Source organism: Silene latifolia, chromosome 7 (assembly GCF_048544455.1).
Source record: "Silene latifolia isolate original U9 population chromosome 7, ASM4854445v1, whole genome shotgun sequence".
Lineage (NCBI taxonomy): Eukaryota > Viridiplantae > Streptophyta > Magnoliopsida > Caryophyllales > Caryophyllaceae > Silene > Silene latifolia.
In genome coordinates, this window is record NC_133532.1 from 37,741,468 (window position 1) to 37,763,518 (window position 22,051).

At 37.5% G+C, this 22,051-nt stretch overlaps 1 non-coding gene and 1 pseudogene across 1 annotated transcript; both read right to left on the bottom strand.

The window, feature by feature from the left end:
* Window positions 1-22,051, bottom strand: part of LOC141589972 (uncharacterized) — a 170,151-nt pseudogene that overhangs the window by 92,753 nt on the left and 55,347 nt on the right.
* LOC141593796 (small nucleolar RNA R71) lies at window positions 19,726-19,832 on the bottom strand. Its single transcript, XR_012521859.1, has one exon. It is a non-coding gene; the product is annotated as a small nucleolar RNA R71 (small nucleolar RNA).

Here is a 22,051-nt window from a genome sequence, read left to right on the forward strand (position 1 = left end):
GGAAGAATCCCGAGTACCCGTCAAGGTAGCAAAAGAATTTGTTAGAGGCAAGCCTCTCAAGCATTTGATCAATGAATGGAAGAGGGAAATGATCCTTTCTTGTTGCGGAATTCAATTTACGATAATAAATACACATTCGCCAACCGGTGATCTTCCTTGTGGGTTGAAGAGTCTATCAAGGTCGAAATACTCGAGGGGGGGGGGGGTGAATTGAGTATTTAAAAAACTTATGCCTACTTTTTATTTTATGTCTAAGTAATTAATTATTTAAATTTTATTAATTAAAGTTTAACTAATTAACTAAACGATAAAGAAAACTGCAAGGACACACGATATTTGAAGTGGTTCAGCTTCACACGTCGAAGCCTACGTCCACTATTCTCGATTAATAATTTTAGTACCTTTCTCCGGATTACAAAATTATCAGCCCACTCGTATTACTATGTCTAGTTATAACTTGACTTGAATATCACTAGATATTCGATTTGACTATCTTAAGTTACTAAGAAAGCACTTGATTGTTCCTCTAAGTGTTCACACAATTGAACGAGAAGAAACAATATGAAGTACTATTATCTTATAACGTAATCTTAAGAATAACACGCAAATTAAAGAGCACGACTTTTCGTAAAAGATTTTCAATTGCAAAACAATAAAAATACTTAATTGAAATTAAACTCAAATTGTTTGCCACGGATTTTTATATTTCGAAATGCTTATTTGAATTGATGAATATCATTAGTATATATAGTAGAGGAGAAACACTAGGGTTTAGTCGAAACCCTAGGGATGCCGTGAGGCAAGATAGATTGCTTCATAAGAAATAAATCTTATCTCTCTTTAATTTAATCTGCTAAATATTTTGATTAAGTAAATAAGGTAAATCAAATATAATTGATAAGATATGAAAATATCTTATGGCAATAAAATATAGATTTGACCTAATAGGATTTACTTGCATAGGGAGTAAGTTCGGCCTCCACACGACTCATAAGCCTTCCTTGGCCGAAACCCTAGGTCAAAATATCAAGGGGTATATTAGGTTTAGGTTATAGCTCAAGCTGCTATAACATTACTTAAACGATGCTTCACAAATCTTCAATGTTATAGCCAAGGTTGCTATAACATTTCTTGCTTAAATTGTAAACTTTAATCAATCTATTAAAGACTAAACAAACGATTACAAGCAAGAGTATATATAATATAAGGTACACACTTGTCATTATCAAAACTAATCATATATCAATATGGTCCAACAAATTCCCCCTTTTTGATGATGACAAGTCTCTTACGATTTGTGACTAAGTGTAAGTTCCCCCTCAACATAATACTATAAAAGTCATAGTCAGTTGAACGCAAGAACAATCCACTTATATACAAAGTATAGCATCTAATGACCTTAAGAGATTAAAGTGACAAGGAGCAAGCTTAGGCAAATACTTAAGTCACGATCATTTCTTCCCCCTCTTGACATCATCGAAAAGACGAGAAAAGACATAAAACAACTAGACTAATATAGATCGAGAAACGTATTAATCATGGAAAGAAAGATTATAAAACGAGAAGGTAATCTACGATAAGCATGCAAAATATAAAATACTTCTACTACAAACCATGAAGTCTAATGCCAAAGGGCCGAATAGATAACAAGTTTAATGCCTAATGGGCCGAATAAAGTATTAAGCCAAAATGGGCCGAAATTAGACAAATTATCCAAAATATAAATTCCAATGATAAAAGGCAAGGAAAAGCAAGGATAAAAATGGTTTAGGGCATGCGGTGGTTAACACGATGAGGATTGACATAATCGGGACGAGTTCGAAACTCGAGTGAAGAAAGACGATCAAGGCAAGAACTCACGTGTGCAGCTTGAGCGGTAAGACACCAATCAAAATTGAGCACTTTCATTGATAAAGCTTTTGTTGCCTCAAAGATCAAACCCATCTCCTCCCTCATAGCCCGACCCGCCATTATCACCGCACCTCCTTGACTACACAAATTGGCCAACGAAGTAGATTGGCGAATGGCCTCATGCATACACGAGTTAGCAACCCTTTCCACAACCTTGAGACGTGCTTCAAACTCGTTTAAACGAGCTAGCACCTCATCAAAACCACGACCCAAAGCCAAAGGAGCCACAACCGGTTCCTTACCCGCACCGGAGACCAATTTTTCCAATAACCTAGTATGATTTCCCATGACGGCACCCATAGTCTCCATAAACAAATACAATTTCTTATCCAAAGCAACAACCGAATCATTCGTCTTTTCCTTAACACCACCTTTTGGTGTAAAAACCAACTCGGGACCAACCGTCATAATACCCATTAAACCAAGATACTTATCACCCATTGAATCCAAAGCCTTAACACCATAGCTACCCGGATTGACCACCCTTTTAATTTCCAAAAGACGGGATATCCACATCTCATACGGTAAATCGAAAGTGGTCAAGAACTTCTCACCGGTCACCGACAAACTAACTTGAATAATCTTATAAAAGACGAGTAATGGAAGACTTACTTTTTCACCTTCAAGCCACGAATAATGAAGAATTAACTCATAGCTTGACACCTTGTCTCGGCCATTCTTCCTCGGTACAATAGTGTTTCACAAATAATTGAGAAAAAAATTCAATTTTGGAGGAAACAAACCGGCTAAGACATTGCTATGAAATGTAGCACCGTCATCAAAATATCGTTTGATGATCATCTTCTTTTCATTCGTGACATTGCGCCATTCTTGACTCGGATTGATTTCCAAACCATCTCTAGGAATCGAGAAAGCCGAGCAGAAATCTTCAATGGAGATTTCAACCTCATGACCATTATTCACAATTGCATGCAAGACCCCATTGTTTGCCGAAACAGAGGCAAAGAATTGAATGACTTCAATCGGATAAACCGGACCTGAAACTGACTAATTTTCTCCCATTCTTGAAATTTCAAGAAATAGCAAAAGAACTTGATAGCATCAATTTTCGTGTACCAAGAAGAAGGATAAAATCGACCTCCATGGATAGGATAGCGGAGAGTACGATTAATCCGAGTTCTTTCATCATTGGTAAGACAGACTTTATCCAACCCGACAAGAGTAGCATGCTCCAAAGCTTCCCGAAACAGAGTACGCTGAAACCTATCGCGCACAACGACCTCACTGACCTCATCTTCGACTACACCTTCCTTAAAAACAACCCATTTCGCCTTTGCGAGCTTCCGTCTCTTCCCACTTATGTCAATATCCGCACGGTTAAGGTTAGGATTGGATAAAGTTTGGGTGGATGGTGGTGAGGCAGCGGTTTGAGATTGATTGGAGGGATTGCATGGTGTTTTTGGAGTCTCGGCCTTAGTGGAAGACCGAGTTGTGTGAAACCGGGTTTTAGGTTTGGGAGACATGATGATGATGAAGGTTGAGAGTTGGTAAATTTTTGCGTAAAATTTTTTGAGGTATTAATGATGGTGATAGGCGGTGGAAAAAGGAGGAGTATTTATGGTGATGGTAATTGTGTGGTTGGGTAGGATTAGGAAAGTGGAGTATGGTGGCGTGTAGAAATAGGTAAAGAAGATTTTGATAGATTTTTTTTTTGTTTACATATCAATTATAAAAGATTAGGAAATATTATTAGGGTAAATCTTTTGGCAAATATGATAAGATAAAATTAGGCAAGAGGATAGAATTTCGATGAAAAATTTCGGTAAAAGGGGATATAAAATAATAATTTGTTACCGAAAATATGGTTCGTAATAAGACACAAGATATACATGACTAGCAAACAGAATATTCTCGTAATATAATATAACATTTAACACAAATAAACTTGCAACGAAGAATACAGACACAGTCATACAATCTCGTCAAATCTAGTTACTCATACGAAAAATAAAATATTTGTGACAAGTTTAGTTGCCACCAATTAAACCAATTTCCAACCGTAAAATCTCAAAACGTTCTCTAGCCAATGCTTTGGTGAAAATGTCAGCCCATTGTTTTTCTGTACTACAAAATTCCAGTCTTATGTTGCCCTTATCTACATGGTCACGTAGAAAATGGTGTTTAATGTCTATATGCTTAGTACGCGAGTCTTTGCGTGCGGGGTTCTTAGATATAATTATGGCACTCGTGTTATCACACAAAATAGGAATACACCCAACATTAACACCGTAATCACATAACTGTTGCTTAAGCCATAAAAGTTGAGAACATACCAACCCAGCGACAATATACTCGGCTTCAGCTGTAGATAACGCAACGGATTTTGCTTCTTTGACCCCCATGTAATAATACACGGTCCAACAAACGTAGCTATGCCGGAAGTACTTTTTCTATCAAGTGAACAACCTGCATAATCTGCATCTGAATATTATATGAGATCGAAATTACACTCAAGAGGGTACCACAGATATAATTTCGATGTACCAATTAAATACTTCAAAATTCTCTTAACTGCAATCATATGCGATTCTTTAGGGCACGATTGAAATCAAGCACATACGCATACACTAAACATTATATCAGGATGACTTGCAGTTAAATAAAGAAGTGAGCCAATCATACCTCGATAAGTTGTCTCATCGACAGACTTACCGTCTTCATCCTTAGTCAACTTCTTATCAGTAACCATAGGAGTTGGCTTAGATTTAGAATTTTCCATACCAAATTTCTTGATTAGCTCTTTGATGTATTTTTGTTGGTGTATCATAATTCCTTCATTAGTTTGTTGAATTTGAAGCTCAAGAAAGAACTTGAGTTCTCCCATCATGCTCATCTCGAATTCAGAGGTCATCAATTCTGAAAAATACTTACACAAATGATTATTAGTTGAACCAAAAATAATATCGTCAACATAAATTTGTACAACTAATAAATCAGAATTTTCAGATTTCAAGAATAGGGTTTTGTCGACAGATCCTCTTTTAAAACCGCTTTCAAGAAGATATTTTGACAATCTGTCGTACCAAGACCTAAGAGCTTGTTTAAAACCATACAAAGCTTTATCTAATTTAAAAACATGGTTTTGAAACTTGCTATCAGGAAATCCCAGAGGTTGCTCAACAAAAACCTCCTCATTCAAATAACCGTTAAGAAATGCTGTCTTAACGTCCATTTGATACAGTTTAATTCCTTTGTGAGCTGCAAAGGCTATTAATAGCCTAATAGCCTTAAATATGGCTACAGGAGCGAAGGTCTCATCATAGTCAATTCCTTCTTGTTGATTATACCCTTGTACGACCAATCTGGCTTTATTTCGTACAATAACTCCCGTATCGTCCAACTTGTTTCTGAAAACCCTTCTTGTACCAATAACAGTTCGGTCTTTAGGTCTCGGAACTAAATGCCAAACTTTGTTCCGTTCGAACTGTTGTAGCTCTTCTTGCATAACAATGATCCAATCTGGTTCTGCAAGTGCTTCTTTGATATTTGTTGGCTCAATGGTTGAGAGGAAGAAGTAAATTGAACAAAAGTTGTTAAGCTTTCTACGAGTTCGAACTCCTTCATTTAAACTGCCTATGATAGTTTTCATTGGATGAGAGTCCTTATATCTGCATTTCTTAGAAACTGGGGGCACATCGTCATTTGAACTTGGCTCACCTTCTTCGAATGATCGAGGTTCAAGCCTCGTTCCCCCTGAATCCAATCCTGGGGTTATAACAGAATCAGGTATAACTCTGGATCCTGTTCTTTGATTTGGATTTGATGTTATAGCATCATGTGCCCTCAATTTCTTTATCTTCCTCATCCAATTCTGGAAGATCATCCTTAGATAGTCGGAAATCAGGTTCGTTCAGATCTTCTTCCTCATCCCGTTCAGCTTTATCAAACACATTATTCTCATCAAAAATAACATGAACACTTTCTTCGATGCATAAGGTTCTCTTATTGAAAACCTTATATGCTTTGCTATGATTAGAATAACCGACAAATACAGCTTCGTCACTTCTGGGATTGAATTTGCTTAATCTACTTTTACCATTATTATGGACAAAACATTTACTCCCGAAGCAACGTAGATGTGATATGTTAGGTTTACGTCCCCTAAGAAGCTCATAAGAAGTCTTCTTGAGAATATGTCTAATCAAAGCTCGATTATTGATACGGTCGTTATGTACCAAAAATAAAATACCTAAGTACTACTAACAGAAGTCAGCGGTAAGTAGGGTCGATCTCCACAGGGAGGCGGTTTACTATCTACTTGTCTATTCTATCTGTCTAATGTCACTATTGGGGGTTTTGGTTGTTTTGACTAAACTAGAGAGATTAAGGCAAGAGAGATGAATAAGAGATATTAACAGCAAGAGAAGGAAGAACTAGGACTTCGGGTCATCAATAAACGTCAGTCAATCACAGTTAAGGTCACAGATCAGTCGATGTGTCGGTCTAAGGGGCAACGAATATCTCCTTTCGGTCTCAATTCACCCTAAAATGCTATTAGCTTAACTTTCGCCCTCACTAAAGCATCATATTGTTCACTGCAGGTCTCACCCCTTCCAACCTTTCGGTCCAGGTCAAGGTTTACCGATATTAAAAGGCTAATGGCTTCGAATCAACTAGCAGGATACAGTTAAAGCAGCGATTAACAACATAGACTACCAACAACAACAGCGGATCTAATAACCTAATTAGCAACTAACATCGGTCTATTGAATCACCTAATCCTAGCAGGAGAATTTAGCTAGACATAGGTAAAGGAAGAACGAGAATAAAGGAATTAAGAACAATAAACATTTAAATAAATTAAGGAGAAAGGGAAGAGAAAGAGTTACTGAAGAGAAATAGATCCAGGAAAATAAGAAATAAAAATATGACGGTGTATTAGGATCGTCACCGGTCCAGCCGAAGAGAAGAGAGATTACAAATGACGTAATACCTTCCTATTTATAAGAAAATAGGATTTATTTGACCTAATGATGGAAGTAAACTAAAAAGCCCAAGCCCATAAGCGAATCCACTCGATCGAGTGGTTTAGAACCACTCGATCGAGCAAATCAGAGCTCAGACCGTTTGATCGACCAGTAAAAGCACTCGATCGACTAAACCTTAAATAAACATTGTTCGATCGACCAGTTAATCTACTCGATCGACTAATTATTTGATCTAAATCCACTCGATCGACCAATAAACTACTCGATCGAGTGAAAACTAACTTCAGCAGCTCATAATTCTCGTTAGTTCAGCTATAACTTGTCGTTTTAGCTCCCGAAATGGCTTCACGCATCCCAAGACAACAATATTTCCGCTCCAAATTCACTCTTCCTCCTAATGCATGCAAAACGGACGGTAAATGGCTTGATTTCACTACTTTCTGGTCCATTCCTGCAATTAAGACAAAATAAACCAAAGTAGCATATTCGGGGCATTTCGTAGCAATAAACTACGATATTAGCATAGAAATACGTGCATAAATAGGCCAAAAAGACTATATAAAATGCACGTATCAAATCTCCCCAAACCAAACCTTTACTCGTCCTCGAGTAAACTAAATGCAACTAATGGAACGGAAAAGATAACTCAGAGCTAGCTACAAATGCCCACTTAAGCCAGTTTAATGCAAGCAAACTAACACTTATAGCTAAACAGTCAAATGCAAACGAGTTGTAAGATGTTTATAATAAAGTCAGAATAAATCGACCTTGCAAGACCTTTAAAAATGGACTCTCACGGGTCACTCTTCTCTCATGAAGAAAAGGGTGAACATATATATGTAAGAGAGAAAGAAAGATAGTCACTCACCTAGACTACGACCCACATAAACATGCATGCAACTAATATGATAGACAATTCTAGCTACCGTACACACATTCCAACCAAACAAGGTCCTGTCACAGCCGAGGGCTTACAAAAATATGGTAAAGTGAGGCAATGGGTAAGAAAAGGCAAAACATTTATGGGAATGTGGAGGTATAGATGATCAAGCTAGTACCTAAACAAAACCACGTGACAACATCCATTTCCAACTCAATTATAGATTTAAGCACGAGTGCCCTTTATTTGGCACAAAACTCACCAAACCTAAGTGAAAATACTCCTCAATAAATGTAAATAAAGCATAGGAGTAGAACCGTCTCATCAAACATCATCTTTTTTTTTCTTTCTTTTTTTTTTCTTTTTTTTTCGGTTTCTTTTTTTTTTCTTTTCCGAATTCCTTTTTCAAATTCTTTTTTTTCTTTTTCACGTCTTTTTTTTCATCAACCTTTTCCTCAATTCATCCTCCTTTTTCTTCTTAGATTACCAACTCCGAATTAACAGAATACGAGCCAAACTTGGCACAATGAAATATATACTGCAAAACATACACTAAACTAGCTTGACAAGGCAGGCTAAATTTGGGATGTAGCTAAGGGTCGACAGGCAAATTTGGCTAATGTGGAGTTAAATGGGTAAAAATGAAAGAAAAGGGAATGTAAGCACCTCCCTGCATGTGACACCAACCACTAACCCGAATGTATGACGGCAAAAAGCAATTAAATTTCATATATGTGCAAATTAATGAACATGTTATGCAAGGAGTAACTACTCACAATCCTACATAAAACCGGTCATAAATGACACCAGTTTATAAGGCTCTAATCCTTAGAAATTATAAGTAGGTTGCCAAAATTTCAGGTCAAGTCTATTCGTTCAGCTAAATTTAAACATAAACTCGTAGATATGCAATAAGACAAAGCTAAAAGATAACAGTTTAATGCAAGGCTTAAGCAAAAAGACAAATTACAGAGCAATTTCATCATTGAAATCAACCGCTCCGACTCAACCTATATGCAAAAATAAACGTAAAATTTTTGAATTTTTTCTAATTTTTCAATTTTTATGAGATTTTAAATTTTATATGAAAATAAAAACAATGCAATACATAAATTAAACGTGATAACATAAAGGCAATTAAAGACAAGATGCAGACACATATATGGATGCATAACCTCCCCAAACCAAACCGTACAATGCCCTCATTGTACCAAAACATGGAAAGGAAATGCAAACTAAAGGAGAAAGAGAGTAAATACGGAAAACTTACAAGATACGTGAAGGAGGGACCTCCCCAAACCAGCCATGAACATGGGAGGTTGCTAAAGGCCCGGGATACCGTCACAGGAAGCTAATCCAAGTCAAAAACACTCGATGGCACTCGAACAGTGGTCGATCGAGTGGAATGGGCATCCAAAACTGCTCGATCGAAAGGAAATTAGGTCGATCGAGTAGTTCTCTCTTTGCAGGTGTTCGATCGAGTAGAAAAATTGCTCGATCGAGAGGATTTATCAGCAAAAGTGGTCGATCGAATACAAAAAGTACTCGATCGAGCGATCCTCAGTGTGTTCCTGCAAAACGCAAATAAAAACAACCCGTAAACTAACAAAACAAGCATACTGATATAGTTTATGGTATGAAAACCATTTATTACAACTGAAATGAAATAGAAAATTAAAAATAAATTCCCGGGTTGCCTCCCGGGTAGCGCTAGCTTTAGACAGGTCCCAGCTCGACCTTTCTTTTCTTCGAGGCTCTCTAATCAATCACAATCAAAACAGCTCAAAGCGCGCAGCATGAGATCGTACATCTGCGCATGTGCTACACAAAAATGTAAGTAGCATCATAGTGGAATAAAGATATAGGAAATAAAAATGTTTAACTGTTTAAGTCTAACAAATTTCCTATGAGAGCTCCTAAATTTATCCACAAAATATAGGAGCGCGGGAGCAATAAACGATAAATTAAGGTCCCGATTCAGATTAGCAATTTTGACATGACAAGTACGGTGAAAGACAGTTAAATTAATTAACCATCTGGGAGAGGGTATATTATTGAAATACGAAGCATGAGTAGTATGAGGCATTATATTATTCAAACAAACAATAATGGAATTATCGTTAACTACCTCCGGTTGGTTGCTCTCAACGATGGAATCATAGATAAAAGAATTTATTACCTCTTCCGTGCTAGGAGCAATTACCGACTCAGCTGCTTTTTCGTCAACCTCCTCAGTGGATTTCATCCCGTAAATCTCAGCCTCAAGTGCATCCAGCTCGGCCTTGAAAAGGGGTGATTCACCGTAACCATTATCATCATCAAAATCGTCATCTAGAATGAACCCAAGTGACGAATCAAAGCTCCCACTGGCCAGACTACTCGATCGAGTAGAATTATCACTCGATCGAGAACTTTCTTCCTGATTTTCACTCGATCGAGTGCTTTGAACTACTCGATCGAACGGTTCTTCTGGAAATTCACTCGATCGACTATTATAAGTCACTCGATCGAGTGATTCTTCCTGTACAGGGCTGAAATCCTCGCGTAAGGCATTGAAATATGATAGAAATTCGCAATCCGAGTCATAAAGATCATCCTCAGCATTGGGCAACATGGTTTCTTCATGGGAAGAACCGCTCTGGGTAAGGTATACCTCTTCTGGTTGCCCATTATCCGACTCAGCTGCTAACTGAGCTATTACAGACTCGAGCTTATCAAATCGCGAAAAAGTGCGTCTATCATCTTCTTGCGCTTGGAGTGCAAACGTCTCCAACAAAGATTTCAGCTCCGCAATCTCTTTTTTCCGTATATCGGGAGGAACTTGTTGCGTGGTGGCTGGACAAACGGAGGCTCTTGGTAGCCTCGTTGATAGGGTGGATGTGGCGGCACAACTACAATTTGCTTGACTAGCTCGATCGCGCTGCTGGAACGCGTAAACTTCGTCATTTTCTCGCCATGCAAAAGGCATTGTCTTTGCAAAGACCACATCTCCGCGATAAATCACCCGATGCGCCATATAATGGAACATAGGTGACGAGTCAAAGGTACTCAAGCCTTCCCTTTGACAATCTTTCACCTAGAACTGTCTAGGTAGAACTTGTAAGGCCTATCAAAACAAAGACTAAAGAAAAAGATAAGAAGCGCCTCAAGGGAAAAATCCCCCGAGGCTAAAAAAACATGTAATTAAACAAATAAATAAATAGTTGCCTCCCCGGCAACGGCGCCAAAATTTGATACGGTCGTTATGTACTAAAAATAAAATACCTAAGTACTACTAACAGAAGTCAGCGGTAAGTAGGGTCGATCTCCACAAGGAGGCGGTTTACTATCTACTTGTCTATTCTATCTGTCTAATGTCACTATTGGGGGTTTTGGTTGTTTTGACTAAACTAGAGAGATTAAGGCAAGAGAGATGAATAAGAGAAATTAAAAGAAAGAGAAGGAAGAACTAGGACTTCGGGTCATCAATAAACGTCAGTCAATCACAGTTAAGGTCACAGATCAGTCGATGTGTCGGTCTAAGGGGCAACGAATATCTCCTTTCGGTCTCAATTCACCCTAAAATGCTATTAGCTTAACTTTCGCCCTCACTAAAGCATCATATTGTTCACTGCAGGTCTCACCCCTTCCAACCTTTCGGTCCAGGTCAAGGTTTACCGATATTAAAAGGCTAATTGCTTCGAATCAACTAGCAGGATACAGTTAAAGCAACGATTAACAACATAGACTACAACAACAACGACAGATCTAATAACCTAATTAGCAACTAACATCGGTCTATTGAATCACCTAATCCTAACAGGAGAATTTAGCTAGACATAGGTAAAGGAAGAACGAGAATAAAGGAATTAGGAACAATAAACATTTAAATAAATTAAGGAGAAAGGGAAGAGAAAGAGTTACAGTAGAAATAGATCCGGAAAATAAGAAATAAAGTAACAGAAGCAGTGTATTAGGATCGTCACCGGTCCAGCCGAAGAGAAGAGAGATTACAAATGACGTAATACCTTCCTATTTATAAGAAAATAGGATTTATTTGACCTAATGACGGAAATAAACTAAAAAGACCAAGCCCATAAGCGAATCCACTCGATCGAGTGGTTTAGAACCACTCGATCGAGCAAATCAGAGCTCAGACCGTTCGATCGACCAGTAAAAGCACTCGATCGACTAAACCTTAAATAAACATTGTTCGATCGACCAGTTAATCTACTCGATCGACTAATTATTTGATCTAAATCCACTCGATCGACCAATAAAGTACTCGATCGAGTGAAAACTAACTTCAGCAGCTCATAATTCTCGTTAGTTCAGCTATGACTTATCCTTTTAGCTCCCGAAATGGCTTCACGCATCCCAAGACATCAATATTTTCGCTCCAAATTCACTCTTCCTCCAAATGCATGCAAAACGGACGGTAAATGGCTTGATTTCACTACTTTCTGGTCCAGTCCTGCAATTAAGACAAAATAAACCAAAGTAGCATATTCGGGGCATTTCGTAGCAATAAACTACGATATTAGCATAGAAATACGTGCATAAATAGGCCAAAAAGACTATATAAAATGCACGTATCAATTATGTATGTAGCATGCAGTACTAATGGCTTCAGTCCAAAAATTACGAGGTAGACCACTACATAACAACATAGTGCGTGCCATATCCTCCAATGTTCTAATTCATACGCTTAACAACACCGTTTTGATATGGGGTTCGTGGTGATGAGAAGTTATGCCCAACACCATTCTCCCTACAATATTCTATAAAGGCATGGTTATCAAATTCGGTGCTATGATCCGTATGAATAGAAACTAATTTTGATTTATACTTATTTTGGGCAAGCTTCATTAGAACTGCAAACTCATCGAAAGTTTCATCTTTTGAATTGAGAAAAATTGGCCAAACATATCTAGAGTAATCATCAACTAGAACGAAGACATACCTGGATCCGCCTCTACTTCTTACCTTCATTGGGCCACATAGATCCATGTGCACGAGTTCTAGTGGTTCATTGGTGCTTACCATTCTCTTAGGCTTGAACGATGATCTCACATGTTTGCAACGAGCACACGAGTCACATAAAGTTTCTTGATCAAATTTGATTGAGGGAAGTCCTTCAACCAAATCCCATCTCTTTAACTTATTCATGGTAGTTGAACTAATGTGAGCAAATATTTTGTGCCAAAGACAAGGATCATCTGTTGTAACTTTCATGCATGTAAATGAGTTAGTAGGAATGTTATTTAAGTCAATCATATAGACGTTCCTTTTACGCTGTCCTTCAAGCACAACACTACTTGTTCCTTCAATTATTATTCGACAGGAATCTGAATGAAAAACAACTTTATTTCCTTTGTCACATAATTGAGAGATACTCAGTAAATTGTGCTTGAGACCACTAACATGATAAACATTGCTAATAGCATGAGAAGAAGATATTCCAACTTTACCAATACCGATAACCTTACCCTTCTTATTGTCACCAAATATAACTTTACCTCCATCGAAGGGTTCAAGTGAAAGAAATAAATTTACATCTCCAGTCATGTGCCTTGAACATCCACTATCAAGGTACCATAGATTATTTTCTTTCACCACAACCTGCAAAATGATTAGATACAGTTTTTAGGTACCCAAGCTAAGTTGGGTCTTTTGACGTTAGTCACTGTAAAAACTAAATCTTTTATAACCCAAACTTGTCTAAAAGTCTTTCGTTTTGGAGACGTATAGGTTCGTCTAGGGATCGTCTTAGGTTATGTTTTGGGTTCTTCATGACGTGGTCTTTCAGGTTATTTTGGGGGAGTTTTGGTTTTGAAGGGGCCGTTAGGCTTAGGTGATTGTTTTGATTCGGTAGCCTTCTTAAAGTCAAAACTCATATCATAGAACCAACGGTGATTATTGTTATGTTCTTCACTCGTACTAGGTTCATATGGGGAGAAATCATTATCTTCTAAAACCGTGTCAGTTGCTTTAACAAAGTTGATTCCTTTTCTTAAATCCTGAGCGTATTTGACACAGTTTTCTTGGATATGACCCGTATGACCACAGTAATTACAAATCAAATATTCTGGTAGACTAACGTATTTTCTCTTCCTGAAATCTCGTTCGGAAGGTGTTGATTTGCATTTAGAGTGGTCTCTACGACCATAGCACTCATGTCCTAATCTCATTTTCATATTATTATCTGATTGCTCAGTTAGGAAATTTAGGACACGTGTGCTACCTTCCCACTTGTCGTGGACCTTTCTAGCATGTAAGAGTCAGTCTTTTAAAGACTGAATCTCTTTATCGCATTTGGAATGGTCTGACTCAACAACCTTTGGAGGATGAGTCTCTTCATAATTGTCACGAAAGTTTTGGAATCTCTCGTTAAGAACTCGTACCATCTCAGTATGCGTTCTTTTAGTATTTAAGAGAACGGTTTTAGATTCCTTCAATTGCTAAGTTAAAGAGTCAATTTCCTTCTTTTGATCTGAGATCACAGCTTCTCTAGCTGTAGCCTTTGACTCACGAAGCTCTTTGACTTTCCTCAATTCTAAGGTTATAGCTTCACTAGCTGTAACCTTGGGTTGAAGATTCTTAATGTTGAGTTTCAGATATGAGGTTATAGCTTCATTAGCTATAACTTAAGACTCAAGAACCTTTTTCTCAGCATTTGTCACATCTGAAGTTGTAGCCATATTGGCTGTAACTTTAGATTTTAGCTTCTTGGCCTTGGCTTTAAGGAGATGATTCTCTTCAGCAATATCGAGAATTTGTTCTTTTAAATCTTTCAACTCCAAATCTTGTTCATGACACTTATCAAGAGATTGCTCAAAGTATTCGATTAAAGCATTCTTAGGCAATTTCTTAACACTTTTCTTAAGTTCAAGATAGCTTACCTCTTCTTCTTCTTCTGTTGAATCTGAATTTCCTAGGAAGCAGCAATAGGGGTCCACGCTATCTTTATCTGATATGATTCATTAACCCCTTAATTAAACTCATTTTAATTAGATCTAAATTAACCATTGATTTAGTCTTTGTGAATCTAGTGCATGCATAATTTAAAACAAGAATGAGGAGAAAACGGTTTTCTTACAATGGTGATGAGACGGAAATGGTCACAAGCAAGGACACCTTCCTTTACTTGTTCTTGAGCTCAAAATAATTGGATGATCCCCTTGTCTCAATAGTATGAGAACCTCCTTTCAATTGCTCCAAGACTATCCCACAATCCTACAAATATTACTAACTAGATAATAGATGTAGTTTGCCTTAAATTTAATTCTAATATTATTATTATTACTACTCTAGTAATATGTTTACATTATTAGAATTGTTGAACAAGTTTTTAGCTTAAAACCATTTTGTGAGAGAAGGAGAAATAAGAGAGATTTTTCATAAGAATCAAGTATATCAAAATGAACAACTTATTGTCCATTTTAACACACCAAAACCGGCTCCCTATGTGAGTGGGTGTGGATTATTCTTATTTTATTAGCATGCTCATGCTTTTTGTCATACCAATGCAATAGGCTAGGAAGTAGGGTGTAAGTGTAATCATGTTGTCTATTTGTATGAAAAAGAACAACAATCATCACACTACAAGCCCCATAAAACCGGTTTTAGCACATAAAATGGACCTCCATTTTATCTTTGTAATTTGTCATTTGTAATTTGTGTGACATGTAACATGTCATTAGGCATAATAATGCATATTTAATAAATTAAATATCATTATATATTAAATAAATTATAATTAACAAATTAACAAGTAATTCACAATTACATGTATATAAAATGGGTCATATTAAGTCTAGTTAATATAATCTACAACATTTTGTAATTATAGCTAACTAATTTCTCTTATCTCAAATGTTTCATTAACATTAATCAATTTTAGTAATATAACATATTAATTACTAAATTGAATCTTATTTAATCAAATTACAATAAGATATAATATTCTCTCTTATAAATATCAATTTGTTCAATTTAAGGATTCAATCAATCTGTATCGTCATACAATCGATTAACTTTACAATTGAGGGAATCGTCCTTTAGGAGTGACCTTAAGGGATCAACTGATCACCACCGTTAAAACGACAGTAATGTCAAACTCTAGTCAGCCAATCATTACCGATTAATGTTGACCAGTTGACTTATATAAATGAATCATCCCTTACGTATTCTTATCATTAGTTTCAATAATGTGATCGCACCATTGTTGAGGACACATACTCCAACAATTTCCCACTTGTCCGAGACAAATGTGTGTCACCAATTCTCTTGTCCTATTACAATCTCCCATTCAATGCAAGGTGTCTTGCAGGTCGTACATGCATTTGATCATATCTTGAGTGGTTTCCTCGATCTGGAGAGTAACTGTCTGACCGAAATTATCTACCGTAGATACCTTCCGAGCGTGGCCACACATTTTCAGTTCACTGCTCTTCGAGTGGCCCTGAGATTTAGATAACCCTGACAAGGGGATGGACAATTCCTATCGCACTATTCCCTTCGTATAGCCATAGTTCATCATGACCCAAAAGATACCCATTTGACTTCAGTTACAACAGTCGTAGAGCATAAATCAAACCCAATCAGAAACTGTGCCAACTTGGGCGAACAGTCTTTAGTCAAACAATCTACTCATAAGAATACTATAGTAGCTCTTGCCACGACCAGGCTGTATATGAATTACCAGAACTCTATAAGCGGTCATTGCCCGACAGAATGTCTCTTACAGTCTGCCTATGTGATCGACTAGTCATCCCTTATGACCCTATGGCACTTGAACTTGCCATCAATCGACTCACACTCTAGTCACTAGGAGACGTCACCTCATATAAGTGACTAGGGGCCAATACTATGTTAATCCAGTTCACTTAAATAGGGTTCAATATTGTCTCGATAACCTATTTGGAAAACAAAGTATTATAAGAAAAGAGTTTTGAATAAAACTCAAACGATGAGTGTATTATCACTTATGTAAAATCGATACAATATCAATTACTACATAATCTATAATTCATTTTTAATCTGGTATATAGTTGATCATCTCAATTCAATTGAAATGGCATGACATCATGATAAGCCTATGAGAAGGCTTTGGTTAGTAAGTCTTTTGCACTTTCCTAGCCTTACTATATACTTTTTCCCCTTGTTATGTATAATCTTTATTATAAAACTTTTGAGTACGTGTCTAGATCCAGTCTGGACATAGGCTCTCTGCCTTAGAATAGCTCCCACTGACCTCACAGTGAGTAGGGATAGGACCTTCGGTTATTGGAACGAACTACCATAGTTTCTCCAATTCACAAAACCGAATCCTAATATCATCCCTTCCTTCTTGCATATCTCATTATTGCAAGTGTATTCAATTTCCGTTGTATATATCTCCTTGTTCAACTGCCTAGAACATTTCTAGTAGATGTCCTCCTAAATAATATAGCCAAGATGGTTCTCTAACCATCCTTGTGTGTTTTAAATATGGTTTTTGTGTAACTCTTTGCACATAAATCCATTAATTATTTATACACACTTATCCTCTCTTATCTATCACTATAGATTCGGATACTAAAGATGTCTTGCTGATGTGACTCATATTAGAGCATATTTAGTCCCCGAATTAGCCTCGTTCCTATGCTTTTTAGTGCATAATTGGGTCATTTACTATCCTTAGCTTCCCATTTTGCATATTCTTTGAGGTTTTGTTTCCTTGGTAGGAGAGGAGTGCAAACCTTGCATTTTCATTGGAAAATGGAGCTAAATTGATCGAATTCAATGACCAAGCATCAAAGGGAAGACGATACTAGAAGGCCTATGTAGATAATAAAGTAGATTGCGCAATGATGAAAGGATCCTTGCATCCTCAACAAGATCCCCGAGGATCGTTGAGGAAAGAAGAAAAGAGAAGTGCCTGACCTAGGATCTGAGCGGCTCCCTGCCAATCCGAGCGTCTCCCTGCCAACCAATCCGAGCGTCTCTCCCCTGATCTGCTCGGATTCCCTTGCAGACTCCACCGTGCCTACTGCCTAGACGCTCGGGACGAGCATATTCTCTGGGGACTAGCAAAACGGAGATGAGCATCTCCTTGGAGAGGAGCACTTCCTCAACTTTTCTTAAGGGTCTTAATAGTCATTTAAGCCCTTAGTAACCCTAATCCTTGTACCTAATCTTTAGTATAAATACCCCATTGTACTACTTAGATTATCATCAAGTCTTAATACTCATTTATCTCATCTTAATACTCTCTTAATCTTGTAATCAACTCTTAATTTAGCATTAATACAAATCTCATTTCTTAATCTTTCCTTAATTTTTCTATTGTTCATCATTTATTTTGGGTAATTAGAAGATTATTTGGATTTATTTGGTGGATTGACAACCTTCCATAAATCATCAAGTACTTCTATTATTCTTTGCTTTATTATTTGGAATCATCTTTATAGGTATAATTCTCTATTAATCCCTTTTTAATTATTGTTAATCATCTTCATTTGTTCATCATGTTTTGCCTTGCTAGTAGGATTGACAACCTTGTTAGCATGTTAAACTTGATAATGAGTGAGTAGTTTCCTTAACTAGGGTTAATGCGGAATTAGGGGAAACCAACATGGGGATTGATTCATGCTTAATCTAATATGTTTTCATAATTAATTTGCTTGCTTGTTGTTATTTCAACTTATGCACATGTTATGTTTGATGAAATGCGAGCCTATGAATCCTTGCATTTTTTACCCATCACTTACCTTTTCAATGAGACTTGTAAGACATAAACCAACTCGAGTCTCATTAGACCATGCATATAGTTGGATAGGGAGGATTAAGTCGACTTGTAGGTGTTGTACAATCTAATCGATTCGGCTCCGGGACCCAAACCTTCTTAGGGATTGTAAGACATAAACCAACTCGATCCCATCACAACAATAAGTGCTTGCATCTAGTAGAAAACATGTTTGTATGATCAAATCCCATGAATCCCCTATGAACCCATGACACCCAAGTGCTTTTAATCAATTGTTTACATCTCCTTTTAATCATCTTGCTTGTTTTCATTACTTTATTTACATTGTTGATTAGTTTAGTTGATCTCCTATCTCAACCCAAATTGTGACACCCTTAGACACAACCATTTGCAATCGAAAATCCTACATCAATACCCGTCCCTTGGGATCCGACCATTACTTACCTCTTTACTAAGAGTATAGTAGTTTGTGAAGTTATAAATATTGTTTTGGTCAAGGTAACTTTTGACGACAAGTAACAAAACCGACGAACCAAAAATGGCGCCGTTGCCGGAGACGATGTTAACTTGATTTGATTTTCTTTGATTGTTTTTAATTGTGTCTTTCTTTACCTTGGGGAAGTCAAACTCCTCAAGGTTTGTTCTAATTATTTTCGAGTTGTTTGATATTTTGCATGTCTAGGAGATCACAAGGTAACTTGTTACCCATTGATCTTGAAATTGAAAGAACTTTGACCAACAATAGAAGACTTGCTAGAAATACTTTGAGAGGTATTGGTGAGATTGTGGACATTCAAACAAACAATATTGTGTTTACCAACCCTTTTGCAAGAGAAGGAGAGGATAACCCAACACAAAACCAACCACAAAATCAACCCACAATGCCTAAATTTTCATCACATTCCGTACCAACCGAGGAGAACCTACCAAATGGTACTCCTACACTACAACACTTAACCGGTAATTTCATTGCAAAATCCGCATTTATACAATTATTTGAGAGAAGTCAATTTTGGGGGATGCCTAGTGAAGACCCTCATTCTCATATGGAGACTTTTTGTGACTATTGTGATGCGATTTCTCAAATCGGAGTTACTCAAGACCAAATTTGATGGGTCTTATTTCTTTTTTATTTGATTGGTTCCGCGAAACAATGGTTGAAGAGCCTAAATAAGGCTACTCTTGGGGGTATCGACTCTTGGAAGAAATTGGCACTTACTTTCTACAAAAAGTTCTATCCTCCGGAAAAGACTAACATGTTGAGAGCCCAAATCACCGGGTTCAAACAAATAGATGAGGAATCTTTGTATGAAGCATGGGAGAGATTCAAGGATACTTGTCGATCTTGTCCACATCATGGACTTAGCGAGTGGTTCCTTGTACAACAATTTTGGAATGGTCTATATTAAGACTCCCGAAACATTCTCAATATGGGATCAAATGGTATGTTTACCGAAGTTGATGATAATCAAACATGGAACCAGATTGAGGAAATGGCGTTCCATAACTCGCAATATAGTAGACCTCGGAAGGCTACTAGAGGAGGAAAGCATGAAGTGGACTCTATTACTCAATTGGGTGCTCAACTTAGTGCTCATATTGACACCATTAATTTGAAGTTTGAGAAGGCTATGGCTAAACTTGAAGAGGCCTCCAAATCACCTAAGCAACATGTTAATGCCATGGTGGCATCTTCATCAATTCCAAGTGGAGTATGTGAAAGTTGTGGAACTTTGGGACATGACCTAAGTGAATGTAGGGGAACAAGTGAACAAGTGAATGCTTTTCAAGCATACAAGAGTGGTACCCCTTATTCCAACTATTACAATGAAAACACCAAATTCCATCCCAACCTCTCATACAAAAGCCAAAATGTTCAAAACCCTCAAACAACATACACCCCACCTCCAATGAGAAACCAAGCTCAAAGACCCTTTTACAATCAAAACGAAAGTTATCAAAATCAACCTCCATACAATCAAAAAAATGACCAAGGTTTTGATGTTCAAAAAGCGGTCCTTCAAATGCAAAAGAACCAACAAGAGTTTTTCACTCAAATGCAAAAGGATAGTCAAGCAAAAGACATCACCATCAACAACATACTAGCTCACACAAAGATGTTGGAAACCCAAATGTCTCAATTAGCATCTTCTAGTTCACAAAGACAAAAGGGGCAATTGCCACCTCAAGGTAATCCCCCAAGACAAGAGTCGGTGAGTGCCATCCATTTAAGGAGTGGTACAAGGTATGAAGGGCCGAAGAGGCCCGTTGATGAAGATGTTGTGAATGCTAGTGACAAGGAAAGAGTTGTGGAAAACTCTAGGGAAGAAGAACCCACCATTCAAGAAGTTTCAAAGAAGGATTAAGAAAAGGCTAAAGAGAAGGAGCCTATTGTGATTCGACTTCCATTTCCAAGTCGTCAAGCTATGCCTAAGTTTGATGAATAACTTGGGAAGTTTATGGACATTGTGAAAAACTTGGAAGTTTCAATTCCATTTACGGAATTAATCAATCATGTTCCGGCCTATGCAAAATACATGAAAGATATTCTTACGAAGAAGAAATCCATCCGGAAGCTTGAGACTATTGCTTTCACTAAGGTGAGTAGTGCCATCCTACAAGGAAGTTCACCTCCAAAACTAAAGGATCCGGGAAGTTTCTCTATTCCATGCACCATTGGCGACACCACAATCAACAAAGCTCTATGTGACCTTGGGGCAAGTGTGAGTGTCATGCCATACTCGGTGTGCAAGAGGCTAGGAATGGGAGAGCTTAAGTGCACTAATATCACACTTCAAATGGCGGATCGATCAACGAAGACACCTTTAGAGATATGGGAAGATGTGCCGGTAAGAATTGGCAAGTTTTTCATCCCGATGGACTTTGTTATTGTTGATATGGAGGAGGATTCCAACATTCCTATCATTCTAGGAAGACCTTTTTTACACACCGCGGGAGCGGTGATTGACGTGAAACATGGAGAGCTCACACTCAAAGTGGGAGATGAAACGATCACTTTTAATCTTGACAAGACAATGAGAGCTCCCCGACTACATGAGCCATGTTCCATGGTTGATCATTATAGCCGAGAAAGTGATAGGAAGAAGTTGGCATCTCAATGCAAAGAACAAGCTACGGGTAAAGAATCGCCACCCATATGGGAGAAGAAAATGGGTAATCTCCAAGATGCTCCATCCAAAGAGCAAGAATGTTTCAACAAGAATGAGAGCATGAATAGCTCACCACCACTCATGACAAGAGAAGAAAAAGGCCTCATTGGCCATAATGACAAGAAGAAAGAGGAGTTGTTCTCATAAACTCATGATACTATTGCGGAACAAGTAGACGAAGTATGCGGTCTTTGGGATGATGAGTTTGAAGGGATATTTAATCCTTATATTGGTAATGCTATGACCCAAGACTACAATGAAGAACAACATGTGCAAAGGTCTATTGAAGATCTTTATCATAACAATGAACAAGCTTTTGACTACTTCTTCAAGGTGTTGAGCAACATCAATAACACCTTGGCTATGCCCCCTTGACATCTCATACATGGATGAGAGTTTGGTGGAGTCCTCC